This window comes from Emys orbicularis, chromosome 9, assembly GCF_028017835.1.
Source record: "Emys orbicularis isolate rEmyOrb1 chromosome 9, rEmyOrb1.hap1, whole genome shotgun sequence".
NCBI lineage: Eukaryota > Metazoa > Chordata > Testudines > Emydidae > Emys > Emys orbicularis.
This window is the reverse complement of record NC_088691.1, coordinates 90,976,873-90,989,257: the sequence shown is the minus strand read 5'-3', so window position 1 is coordinate 90,989,257 and position 12,385 is coordinate 90,976,873. Positions and strand designations below refer to the sequence as shown.

The 12,385-nt window shown below is 46.1% G+C and overlaps 1 protein-coding gene across 1 annotated transcript in view; it reads right to left on the bottom strand.

Moving 5' to 3' along the window:
• Positions 1-1,000, bottom strand: part of SKIL (SKI like proto-oncogene) — a 36,520-nt gene extending 35,520 nt beyond the window's left edge. Inside the window, exon 1 of the mRNA XM_065410846.1 lies at positions 910-1,000. The gene's annotated coding sequence lies outside the window, so the exon portion shown is untranslated. The remainder of the gene's footprint in view (positions 1-909) is intronic.
• Positions 1,001-12,385: the final 11,385 nt, after the last annotated feature.

Here is a 12,385-nt window from a genome sequence, read left to right as displayed (position 1 = left end):
TGTTTTTCCGCAGCTCACATGCGCTATATTTTCCCTGAGATTAACGTCCCCTCCCCCATGCTTTCCTCTGACACACTGACCCTTCCTGGAATAACCCCAACACTCACCACCATCCCGTCTCTCTCACACTCCACCCAGACTAGCCTGCCCTTCCCGCCTATGACTCACCTCCACCTCAGTCTACATCACTCACTCAACCATTACCCAGGCTCTCCTCTGACTGGACTCCATCAAACACAGGACTTACCCTTTTCTCCTTCCTTCCACGGACACCCCAAATACTGAAGTGATCCCGCATTCAAACCTACCACTGACTCTTCCAACCCCCTGACAATTCTCGTGTAGCCCCCTGATTCCCACCTCTCAACGGCACACGTCACACACACAACTTCTCCTCGGCCCCATCCACACACAAACCCACCTCACACAAACCCCACCACCCAACTCTTCACAACCCCACCCCCAGGACACACACACAACCCACCCTTCCCAACCAGGAATAATTCCCTTCATCCAGTGACTCCCCACATTATGACCCCCCTCCTTATGGGGTCCCCCTCCCCCGAACGCACACCCGACCACGAAATAACACCCCTCCCTCCCCCCCCCAGCCCCATCCCCCACAGACACTCCCCCAGCTTAGGGATAATGCTCCCTCCCCCACAGACGCCTATGGACTAAACCCCCATCCCCCACAGACACTCCTCCACTGCAGGCATAATCAGCTCCTCTCCACACAGTCCCCTGGATTTGCCCCCTTCCCCCAGACACTCCTACCCCTCTCACGAATAACCTCCCCTCCCCCTCTCCGCCGCACGCACTCCCCCTGCCCCCCTTCCCGCCACCCCCGGGGCGCTCTGCCCGCCGCGTCCGTAGCAGGTCCCCTCACCCCGCCGCCCGGCTGCTCACCCTGCATCGTGGGGTCTCCGACACCCCAACAGTGGAGCAGAAGCCGCGCACGCACCGCCCACCCGTGACCTCACTGCGGAGACGGCGGAGCGCGGGCACCAACCCGGCGGGCGCGCGCCCCCGCCTCCAGCCCCGCCTACTGTCTGGGGTAGCGCCGCGGCGGCTGCGAGCGGCTCCCCCTCCCCCCACAGCGAAAAGCTGGTGTCATGGAGCGAGCCCCTCCTCCCTCGTCTCCACACGGAGCGCTCCTGTCCCAGTGCGCAGCGCTTTCCCCACAGGCACCCCCACGCGCCCATCGGGCCCTCCCGCCCCCTTCCCTGACCCCTGGGCCCTTCCCTGAGAGAACCCCACGCTCCTCCAGGGACCCCCCCACTTCCCTGAGTGGCCACAGATTACCCCCCTCCTTCAAAGAGACCCAGCCCCCTTCCGTGAGTGACCTCAACGCGCCTACGGGGACCCCCCCCCACCCTGAGTGACCCCGCCCCTTCCCAGAAAGATACCCCCTCTGCCCCTCACAGGGACCACACCCCCTTCTGAGACCCCCACGCTCGCACAGACACCCTCCCCCTCCTTCGCAGAGCCCCCACCCCTTCCAAGAGAGAGCCCCACGCTCCCCCAGAGGCCCCACCCCCTACTATGAGGAACCCCCATCCCACAGGGACTCTTCATTCCTCACAGGTCTCTAAGGGGTTCCTGCCACACAGTGAATCGATCCCCCAGAGTGGACTTCTGTCCCCTCGCTCCCAGAGCACCTCACCCAGAGACTCCAGCCCTCCCACTGCTCAGTGAGCCCCTCCCTCCACAGAGACCCCTTTCTCCCACAGCAAGCCCTACCCTCACTCAGAGGCCCCTCACCCCCCGGAGAAGCTCTCAACCCTCCCCCACCCAGAGACTCACCTCACAGATCTCCTACTTCTCAGCAACAGCTTCATCCACACACCCAGGGAGACCTTCCCCCAGGTGTTTCCTTCCAGACAGTCCACCTTCACAAAGACCCCCATTGTTTCACAGAGAGCCTATTCCTACCTCACCATAGAGAGTCTCCCCAACCAGTGACCTTCCCTCTGACTCCTAAACAAAGCCCATCTCCCTCCCCACTGCCCATGGCAACAAGCACCCAGAAACCCTTCCAGGGCCCTCCTCACAGAGATGCTTCCCCTCCACCAAAGAGACCCCCTCCTTACTTCCCCCACACATACAATGCAGCTCCTTTTTCCTTCCATTATGAGACAAACATGGAGACCTGGGTGAAGGGTCAGAATCTGGGGGGAGCATGGGCCGTTACAGCAGGGATACGGGGGAGAGAAGAGAGAACATGGGGGGAAATCAAATCAGCATCTTAGATGTCTGTATGCTAATGCAAGAAGTATAGGGCATAAGCAGAAAGAACTAGACATGCTAGTCGATAAACATGAATGACATAGTTGGCATCCCAGAGAGTTGGTGGGATAATACACATGACTGGAATATTGGTATAGAAGGGTACAGATTGCCCAGGAAGGACAGACTGGGGAAAAAAGAGAGGAGGTGTTGCCTTATATATAAAAAATGTATACACTTGGACTGAGGGTGAGATGGAAATAGGAGACACTTGTTGAAAGTCTCTGGGTAAGGATAAAAGGTAAAAAACAAGAGCGATGTCATGGTAGGGGTCTACTACAGACCACCTACCCAGGAAGAGGAGGTGGATGAGGCTTTTTATAAACGACTAACAAAATCATACAAAGCACAGGACTTGGCAGTGATGGGGGACTTCAACTATGTAGACATCTGTTGGGAAAATAACACAACAGGGCACAGATTACACTGCTCTACAGCCAAAATGCTTCTGAAATAAATGTAGTCAAACTTTACTAATTCTGGGTCACTGAGAACGAAAATGATGCTTAAAATTGTTGATTGGCTCTAGTTTTCAAGATATGCTATTGGGTCAGTATATACGACCCTTGACTTGGGAATGGCGGAGGATAAGTGAGTTATAAAGGGAAGGGATCTCAATTTAAACCAGAAATGACTAAAATACATCTTTGACTGGATCTATGAATAAATCTATGACTGGGTTTGGACAGTACTTGCTTTTTAGGCAAAACAATGAATGATGCAATCTGAAGCTGGTATTGCGTCATACATGATATGAATTGCAACCTGTTATTCCTAGAAGTCATGGATGATGCAATCATAACGAAGCTTACATCACTCTGCTGAACAAATTGCCCTATATCAGCTCTAGAAATCATACAGTGTCGTGCTCTCTTATTTGTCAGTGTTTGATTTTGCAAAGGGACACATTTCTGTTTATCCAAAGTGAGCAGAGATGCCTCGTACTTGTGTGAACAGTGCAGATAACTTCTGCTATGTTTGTGGTGAAGTGACTTTTGCATCACAAAAGCGCAGTATAACCACTATGGTTAAGAAAGCCTATCACCTTTCTTTTGGCTGCAAAATTGGAGATCAGGACAAGAGGTGGGCCCCACACATATGCTGCAACACTTGTGCAACAAATCTTCGCCAGTGGTTGAACAGGAAAAGGAAATCTATGCCTTTTGCAGTGCCAATGATTTGGAGAGAGCCAACAGATCATACCAGCAATTGTTACTTCTGCATGGTGCCTCCAGTTGGGAAAGGTGTGTCAAAGAAGAAAAAGTGGACTGTGCATTATCCAAACATTCCATCAGCTATACACCCAGTACCCCACGGAGAAGGACTGCCGGTTCCTGATGCACCAGAATCATTCGCACTTGAGTCAGACGAGGAAGAGGAAGAGGATGAAACTTCTGGTCCTGAACCATCAATGTCACAGGACCCACATTTTCTCCCATCCTCCTCCTCTGAACCACACCTCATAACACAAGGTGAACTGAATGACCTTGTCAGGGATTTGGAACTACCCAAGAGTAAGGCAGAGCTGTTGGGCTCCAGACTACAGCAGTGGAATCTCCTGGCAGGTGATGTTAGGGTTTCCATGTTCCGTGACCGTCAAAAGGATCTTGTCCCATTCTTCTTCATGGAAGGTGATCTTGTAGCCTGCAACAACATCGATGGTGTGATGGCAGCCCTCAACATCGTTCACAATCCAGATGAGTGGAGACTGTTCATTGATTCATCGAAGACGAGTCTTAAAGCTGTTTTACTGCATAATGGCAATGTTTTGCCATCAATTCCAGTTGGTCATGCAGTCCATATGAAGGAAACCTATGACAACATGAAACAACTTTTGAGGTGCATAAACTATGACCAACATCAGTGGCAGCTTTGTGGCAATTTGAAGGTTGTTGCTCTCTTGCTTGGTCTGCAGACTGGATACACAAAGTACTGCTGTTTTCTCTGCGAATGGGATAGTCGTGCAAGAGATTCCCACTACATCAAGAAAGATTGGCCACTCCGACAGTCATTGGAGCCTGGGAGGAAAAGTGTTCAGCATCCACCACTTGTTGAATCAAGGAAGATTTTGTTACCACCCTTACACATCAAGCTGGGTCTGATGAAGAACTTTGACAAAACACAAGCAGCTTTCAAGTACCTCTGTGGAAAATTTCCAAGGTTAAGTGAAGCTAAGATAAAGGAAGGTGTCTTTGTTGGTCCTCAGATTCGTGAACTTCTTCGAGATGATGCATTTGACCGTGCACTGCGTGGCAAGGAAAAGACGGCATGGAAAGCCTTCCAGTTAGTGGCAATACATTTTCTCGGAAACAACAAGGCAGACAACTACAGGTTGTTGGTGGAAAACCTCCTCAAGGCATACAAAAGCCTTGGTTGCAACATGTCACTAAAGATACATTTTTTGCACTCTCATCTAGATTTTTTTCCACCGAACTGCGGAGCAGTGAGCGACGAGCACGGCGAGCGGTTTCACCAGGACATTGCAACAATGGAGAAACGCTATCAGGGCAAATGGAGCCCATCAATGCTTGCAGACTATTGCTGGACAGTGACAAGAGATGCTCCATTTAATGAATACAAGAGACAAGCCAAGAAGCGCCGAGTAGACACTGAATAGGACTAAACTATGTACAGAATAGTTTTTTGCCTTTTGTTTCATAATAAATTTTATTTATATAACCCTTTTGCTGATTTTTAAACTGTTACATAAACAGGACAGGTGAAATATTATCATGTAAAGCAACCATAAACACATGAAAAGACCTAGGTTTACAATTTAAGATTAAAACTCTACTATCTACACAATATACATAGACATAAAATGTAAAAACTTAAATATCTTAGAAACAGTAGCCAATCAGTTGTTTTAATTGTCATATTTGAATTCAGCACATCTAAATACATAATAAATAGCACATTTTATCTCTGAAGCAGACGACTTCTCAAAAATTGTAGACCAGTGTTATCCAACCAAGATGCATTGGAGATAATTTTTTATTTCAAAAGGTAAAGAAAGCCACTAGGGAAGAAGCTGTTCTAGATTTGATTTTAACAAACAAGGGAGAATTTGAAAGTGGAAGGCAGCTTAGGTAAATTAATCATGAAATGATAAAGAGTTCATTATTCTAAGGAATGGTAGGAGGGAAAACAGCACAATAAAGAAAATGGATTTCAAGAAGGCAGAAATAGAAAACTCAGGGAGCTGGTAGGTAAGATCCCTTGGGAAGCAAGTCTAAGGGGAAAAACAGTTCAAGAGAGTTGGCAGTTTTTCAAAGAGAAAAGGGCACAATAGCAAACTATAGGAAAGGTAGGAAGTATGGCAAGAGACCACCCTGGCTTAACCAGGAGATCTTCAATGATTCTCAAAAGAGAATCTTACAAAAAGTGGAAAATAGGTCAAATTACAAAGGATGAATATAAACAAATATGTACATAGGGACAAAATTAGAAAGACCAACGCACAAAACACAATTAAACTACCTAGAGATATAAAGAGTAACAAGAAAACATTCTACAAATACATTAGAAGCAAGAGGAAGACCAAGGACAGGGTAGGCCCATTACTCAATGAGGCAGGGAAACAATAACAGAAAATGTGGAAATGGCAGAAGTGCCAAATGACTTTTTGTTTCAGTTTTCACCAAAAATTTTAGTAGCAATTGGACATCTAACTTAATGAATGCCAGGAAATAGGGAAAGAATACTTTAAAAATTACTAAAAATTACTGATGCAGCTGTGCCACTGTAATGCTTCTGGTGATGATGCTCTATGCCGATAGAAGAGAGCCCTCCCGTCGGCATAATTACTCCATCTCTGCAAGAGCTGGAAGCTATGTCGACGGGAGAGCATCTCCCGCCGACATAGCACTCGTATGGACAGCACTTAGGTTGTTGTAACTTGTGTTGCTCAGGGGGATGGCTTTTTCACACCTCTGAGTGACATAACTTATATCAACATAAGCAGTAGTGTAGACCTGCCATTAAACAAAGTTAGATGTTTTCAAGTCACCAGGGGCTGATGAAATACATCTTAGAATACTCAAGGAGCTGACTGAGGAGATATCTGAGCCATTAGCAATTGTTTTCAAAAAGTCATGGAAGGTGGGTGAGATTCCAGAGGACTGGGAAAGGGCAAATATAGTGCCAATCTATGAAAAGGGGAATAAGGACAACCCAGGGAATTACAGACCAGTCATCTTAACTTCAGTACCTGGAAAGATAATGGAGCAAATAATTAAGCAATCAATTTGCAGACATCTTGGAGATAATAAGGTGATAAGTAACAGTCAGCATGGATTTGTCAAAAACAAATAGTGTCAAATGAACCTAATAGCTTTCTTTGACAGGGTAACAAGCCTTGTGGATGGGGGGAAGCGGTAGATGTAGTATATCTTGACTGTAGTAATGCTTTTATATTGTCTCGCATGACCTCATAAACAAACCAGGGAAATACAACCTTGATGGCGCGACTATAAGGTGGGTGCATAACTGGTTGGAAAACCATTCCCAGAGAGTAGTTATCAGTGGTTCACAGTCAAGCTGGAAGGGCAGTTTTCAAGTACATAAAAGGTTGTTAGAAGGAGGAGGGAGAAAAATTGTTCTCTTTAGCCTCCGAGGATAAGACAAGAAGCAATAGGCTGAAATTGCAGCAAGGGAGCTTTAGGTTGGACATTTAGAAAAACTTCCTGTCAGGGTGGTTAAGTACTGAAAAAATTACCTAGGGAGGTTGTGGAATCTCCATCATTGGAGATTTTTAAGAGCAGGTTAGACAACCCCCTGTTAGGGTCTAGATAATACTTAGTCCTGCCTTGAATGGAGGGGACTGGACTAGTAGACCTCTCAAGGTCCCTTCCAGTCCTATGATTTCTCTGATCCAGCAACCCAAGCCCTCTATCCCCCCAGAACATCTCCCCTTCCACTGAGGCCTACAGGCACACTCTGTCCCAAATACATAACACCACCCTCTTTTCAGTGTTGACCTGCAAGCTTTCTCCTATAAAGAGGAACTTCCCTTTCTTCCATCAGTTTAATAACTTGCCAGCACACAAGTTGCTGGAGAGGCAGATACTGGCTTTGGGGTCTGTCACATGATGAAGTAAAGATTCAAGAGTCATTTTCTTCTAACACTGAACAAGGAACTTTGTTAGAATAAGGAAAAACAATAGCATCCCTAAATCTATTGTCTCTCTACCTCACTGTACAGCATCTGCCTAGAAGCTTCCGCAGATCCACAACTCCCTTTTGAAGATCCACCTCTGAAAACCAGACATTGACTTTTCTACCTCACCTTCCTCCTCCGTAAAATGGGATAATACTACTTACCACAGAAGTGTTTGATTCATTATTTAATATTTGCAATGCCCTAGATAGGTGATTCAGGTAATCAGAATCCACATAAAACCCGACCAGTTGCTGGAAAACCAGCAGTCCCAGATCTTTAGCTTATTTAGAACATTGTCTCTTAAAGTTTTTTTAAATATTAGCAATTATGCACAGACCCCTACACAAGAAGCTCAGCTCCATTTCTGCAACAGTAGGATGGAAGGAAGGGAACCTGGAAATACACACCTTTTCCTATACAATAAAGCAGTAAAATTTGGGGATGCCCCAAAGAAACATTTCACTAACTTATCCCAAATTTGTCATACTACCCCTGCCCCTAGTGGGGTATTCAGCGTGAACAGAAATCAATTACAATGTGAGAGAAGGGCAAAAAAAATGGCACCCAAAAACACTACAGGACAGGAGATGAGTTTAGAAGTTGCCTCCCATTCCTGGCCTGTTGATGGAGGGGTGGATATAGGGGGTTTCCTGCCAGGGAGCTATGTTCAGCTGGCTCATGAATTACAAGTTTCCACAGGATGAGGTGAGCTTGAAGTATCTGCTTAAAGGATGGCCTTGTCCTTTATAAAAAGCAGGTCTTCTATGCAGTTTGAGGCAGGGCCTAATTTGCCATTGCCCTGTATCTTGAGTAATAATTTGGTAAACCCTACCAAATCAGAAAAGTAAAATAATGTTGTACAGCCAGTGGACAATCAACTTTGCACTGGTATAAATGACTACTCAAGGTGCAGGGTAATGGGCCAAGCTACTCTCCCTACAGAGTATTGCCTCTCCCCAGTTTGACAGTTCAAGCTGAAGGCAACCTCTATTATTTAGTTGTCTGTCTTCCCACATTTCCATGCTGCAGTTCAGTTAATTAGTACAATAGAACCTCAGAGTTACGAACACCAGAGTTACGAGGTGACCGGTCAATTACACACCTTATTTGGAACTAGAAATGTGCAATTAGGTAGCAGCAGAGACCAAAAAAAAAAAAAAAAAGCTAATACAGTACAGCAGTGTTTCCCAAAGTGGGATGCCGCTTGTGTAGGGAAAGCCCCTGGTGGGCCGGGACGGTTTGTTTACCTGCCACGTCCGCGGGTCCAGCCGATTGCGGCTCCCACTGGCTGCGGTTCGCTGCTCCAGGCCAATGGGAGCTGCTGGAAGCAGCATGGGCTGAGGGACATACTGGCTGCTGCTTCCAGCAGCTCCCATTGGCCTGGAGCAGCGAACCGCGGCCAGTGGGAGCCGCGATCAGCCGGACCCGCGGACGCAGCAGGTAAACAAACTGGCCTGGCCCATCAGGGGCTTTCCCTACACAAGCGGCGTCCCAAGTTTGGGAAACACTGCAGTGCAGTATTGTGTTAAATGTAAACTACTAAATAAAAGGGAAAATTAAAAAAAAAAAAGATTTGACAAGCTAAGGAAACTGTGCTTGTTTCATTTACATTAAGATGGTTAAAAGTAGCATTTTTATTCTGCATAGTTAAGTTTCAAAGCTGTATTAAGTCAACGTTCTGCTGTAAACTTTTGAAAGAACAACCTTAATGTTTTGTTCAGAGTTATGAACATTTCAGTTACGAATAACCTCCATTCCTGAGGTATTCATAATTCTGAGATTCTACTGTACAATATTTTGATTGCCTTGGCTGCAAGATGGAAATTACTGACTCCCCTATTAAGACCCTTCACAGTTTAACCATGCCATACGTAGCCCCTTTATCTTATCACTTTGTTAACCACCCCCTTCACTCCACCAATAGTGCCAACCTTTCATAAACCTTCAGGTCCATTTGTACCTTTCTTCTACAAGAGCTGGAATCACAAAGGGATTTAGGCACCTAACTGCCCCTTTAGCCACCTAAGTCCAAAATATAGATCCTCAAAATCCTTGTTCAGCTGCTGCCTGACCCTAAATTTAGATGCCCACATTTCTGTTGGTGAACGTGTGCAAAGCCACCTCACTCACGATGCTACTGGTTTGCTTGGTCGCCTAATTCATGCCCGAGTTCCTGGGGGATTTGCAAACGAGGTGTGACCTTGCCTATTTTGCCTGCAGACCCTGGTTTGATAGGAGTTCTCAGAGCATGCCTAACCTGCACAAAACACAGCCAAGGAGGAGAAGATACTTCACTTGTACCCAATAGCTGGATGGTTAGCACACTTGTTTCTGATGTTGGAGACCTAGGTACAAACCTCTATGCTTCCATACAGGGACTTGAACACTGGTGTCCTAACTCCCAGATGAGTGCCTTAGCCAGGGGGCTTTAAGGTATTCTGGGGAGGGGCTCTCAATCTCCTGTTGAAGCTATTCCACCTTGTATGTCAACTTAAATTCCTATGAATTGTGTACATAGCTAGTGTGTTCAAAAATATGTTTATATTGCTGTCACTTCACCTAGTTTTGTGTGTTATTACACCCCACTTGTAATATCTGGTCTTTAACTTAATCAGGAATCTGTAACAGAGCATGAACTCAATTCCTTTATTCAGTGGTAGATGTTTCAACAGCAACCTAGGATCATAATTTTACTTTTACCATAGTGTACAGGCCTATGACAGCAGAAAGGTAGGCCTATCATAAAATCATAGACAATTAGGGTTGGAAGAGACCTCAGGAGGTCATCTAGTCCAAACCCCTGCTCAAAGCAGGACCAACACCACTAAATCATCCCAGCCATGGCCTTGTCAAGCCGGGCCTTAAAAACCTCCACCACCTTCCTAGGTAACCCATTCCAGTGCTTCACCACCCTTCTAGTGAAATAGTGTTTCCTAATATCCAACCTAGACCTTCCCACTGCAACTTGAAACCATTGCTCCTTGTTCTGTCACCTGCCACACTGAGAACAGCTGAGCTCCATCCTCTTTGGAACCCCCCTTCAGGCAGTTGAAGGCTGCTATCAAATCCCCCCCTTACTCTTCTCTTCTGCAGACTAACAAGCCCAGTTCCCTCAGCCTCTCCTCCTAAGTCATGTGCCTCAGCCCCCTGATCATTTTCGTTGCCCTCCGTTGGACTCTCTCCAATTTGTCCACATCCTTTCTGTAGTGGGGGGACAAAAACTGGACGCAATACTCAGATGTGGCCTCACCAGTGCCAAATAGAGGGGAATAATCACTTCCGTCGATCTGCTGCCAATGCTCCTACTAATGCAGCCCAATATGTCATTAGCCTTCTTGGCAACAAGGGCACACTGCTGACTCATATCCAGCTTCTCATGCACTGTAATCCCCAGGTCCTTTTCTGCAGAACTGCTGCTTAGCCAATCGGTCCCCAGCCTGTAGCAGTGCATAGGATTCTTCCGTCCTAAGTGCAGGACTCTGCACTTGTCCTTGTTGAACCTCATCAGATTTCTTTTGGCCCAATCCTCCAATTTGTCTAGTTCACTCTGGACCCTATCCCTACCCTCCAGCGTATCTACCTTAGTGTCAGCTTAGTGTCATCCACGAACTTGCTGAGGTTGCAATCTATCCCATCGTCCAGATCATTAATAAAGATGTTGAACAAAACTGGCCCCAGGACCAACCCCGGGGCACTCCGCTTGATACCGGCTGCCAACTAGACAGCGAGCCATTGATCACTCCCCGTTGAGCCCAACAATCTAGCCAGCTTTCTATCCACCTTATAGTCCATTCATCCAATCCATACTTCTTTAACTTGCGGGCAAGTTATGGTTGAAGAGGTGCCAAAGCAAAGCCTTAACTTTGCTGAAGGATTTAAACCTCCAAATTATTGAATATTATGTGCATCCAACCACCATGTTTGAAACAGATTCATTCCACAAACATTTGAATGCTTCCAAAAAGAGTTTCCCTTTCTCATGGGGTGAATTCCTTCCATTCCATGTGTCAGAGCAATGAAGAAAACTTACCAAAACCTCTTATCTCCTGTAGTGCAGAACACAGCCACTAAATACACTCATCATTTTTTGTCTCTTTAACTTCTTCCCGTTTGTTCATCCACCTGATTAGCAACCTGAAATCACAGAAAATCTTCCTAGCTGCAACAAAACCGCTTAAAACATAACCAACACCTACACAACTGGAAATGTAGTGCACATGTCTCAAAATACTCAACGAGGATTTTAAAATGCACATTGATATTGCAGAACGCCTTCCTGCACATGAGGAGAGGGATTGGTCAACCTGGAGATGTTTAAATCACCTCTGAACAAGAGTTGGCAGGTCAAAAAGCCAATATGCAGAAGTGGGGCTATTCCAACAACCCAGACACAGGATAGCAGTGAAACACAAACCATGGAACTCTGTTGGTCTGTCAGCTCCTGGAGGAACTGTGCACCATGGAAGATCTCACCAGGGCTATAGACTGAACCATACCATGTGCCCAACATTGGAAAAATCTATGATTGTGGCAGAAGAACACAAGCGGAAGATGTAAGTATATGCACAATAGACTGATATACCCCTATCTACTTTCGCCTACACTATGTGAAGCTGTACCTCTCTTGGACTGTTTCCTTGGGAAAGGAGGAGGTGCTGTAGAAATATATGTGCTCAGTACAGGAGTCCATAGGGGAAGGGCATATATACACAGGCCTGAGTGATACTATTTTGCTGCAAGCTGAAAAACTAGCATAATTGAAAATGTCAGGGCTTAAAGTAGTTTCAAAGAAATGCTGAGTCTATCATTGCCCAAAGAGACAATTTAATTAAATATAGCAAAATGTTTGAGCTTGTTTAAACACATATTTTTTTCTTCCTGTGAAGGGGGCAGGGAAGGATTTTTAATAGTAGATAATAGAAATAGAATGCATAG